This window comes from Triticum dicoccoides, chromosome 2A, assembly GCF_002162155.2.
Source record: "Triticum dicoccoides isolate Atlit2015 ecotype Zavitan chromosome 2A, WEW_v2.0, whole genome shotgun sequence".
NCBI lineage: Eukaryota > Viridiplantae > Streptophyta > Magnoliopsida > Poales > Poaceae > Triticum > Triticum dicoccoides.
Window position 1 is genome coordinate 747,826,026 of NC_041382.1, and position 1,547 is coordinate 747,827,572.

The window sequence follows — 1,547 nt, forward strand, 5'->3', positions numbered from 1 at the left end:
AACCTAAAAAGCCATCGGAGGTGGGGCGGGTCGGCGACGGCGACGGGAGGAGAAAGAAGACTTTTTCTTGAGGAGGAGGAAAGACACCCGCGGTGGAAAAAGGGCTAGAGCAAACAACACGCCACTACGCCAGAACCTCGACACTGTGCTTAGCTACCGTCGACGCTGCCGCGTGGGCTTAATAAGCGCAGGACCATCTGGACCTCGCTCCATCCGTGCCTGTCGTAAGCAACGGCCTTCTTCCTACTGAAAGCGCAAGCTCTGCTAATGATGATCGACGGCACCGGATTACCTCACGACATCCGTAAGGATGCTGGCGACGGGCAACGCCCTCTCTAGCTTGCTCCATGTGTTGCGTTACGAGCGAGCGTCGCGTTAGCGTCGGATTAATTAGCGATAACATGGGATATCGGGGCATGCGGCGATAGCTAGAACTAGCAGACCAAGGCTACTGCCATATAGATATAGTACGTCCATATATATAGCAGCAATCATTTCCGCTGGCTATATACATAGCTTCCGGTCCGGCGACAGGGAAGAGCTAGCTACGCCGACCAAAACGAGGTGCATGCCCGAACACAACGGAGGCATGTTTTCCATTCCTTTTATGTGCGTACATATGTTTCAAATAATAATTAATTGAAAATTACTAGCACTACTATTCATTCCCTCTTTTTTGTGTGACAAGTATTCATTTCCTCGTAGCAACATGAATTTTGGAGAACAAAACGAGATGTTAGAGCCGTGGAAGGATGTTTTTACACCTACCAAGATTGCTTTAATATTCATGCTCAAAATCCGTTGTTAATCCTAAGTTTAGAGAGCACTAGGGATTTGTTTCATTAGTTCTATTCTCAACTAAATTTTGATGAAATTTCTTAAATTTTAGCAATTTGGATGCGTGCCGGGATATTTGTAACCTCAAAGTTTATGGGCAGAATGAAACTAACTTTGTTGAAGTAATGGATTTTAACCCGCTCAAGGTCCCACTCTCTATCCTACATGGAGTGTCACGCAAACGGCCAACACAAGTCAAGGCAGTTTAGAGAGCATATTAATCCATTCTTAAAGAGCATTACATATTTTTTTTCCATCGGTTCTACATGCTACACTTTATTCTCAACTAAATTTTGATGAAATTTCTTAAGTTTTAGAAATTCAAAGGGTGCAGAGATAAAATTTGCGGGCAGGTTCAAATCAACTTTGTTGTAGTAATGGATTTTAACCCATTGAAGGTCACACTCCCTATCCTACATGGAGTGCCACACAAACGGTCAACACAAGTCAAGGAAGTCAACAATAATCCAAGCCAACACCCATGTGTCTTAGCAGATTACAGTGGTCAATGAAGGTACACGAAAGCTTCTTGGTCAACAAATCAAAAGAGGAAGACAACATAAAAGAATAAGGCAAGAGAGCGAAGAAGCCCAAGCCCAATCAAGGAGAGCCTCCTCCTAGTGTAGGGATTCTCTCCTAGTGGTCTACAACCCAAGTTTTTAGAAAAAAATGTCAATATCTACAATACCCAACCTTTATCATTAGACCCA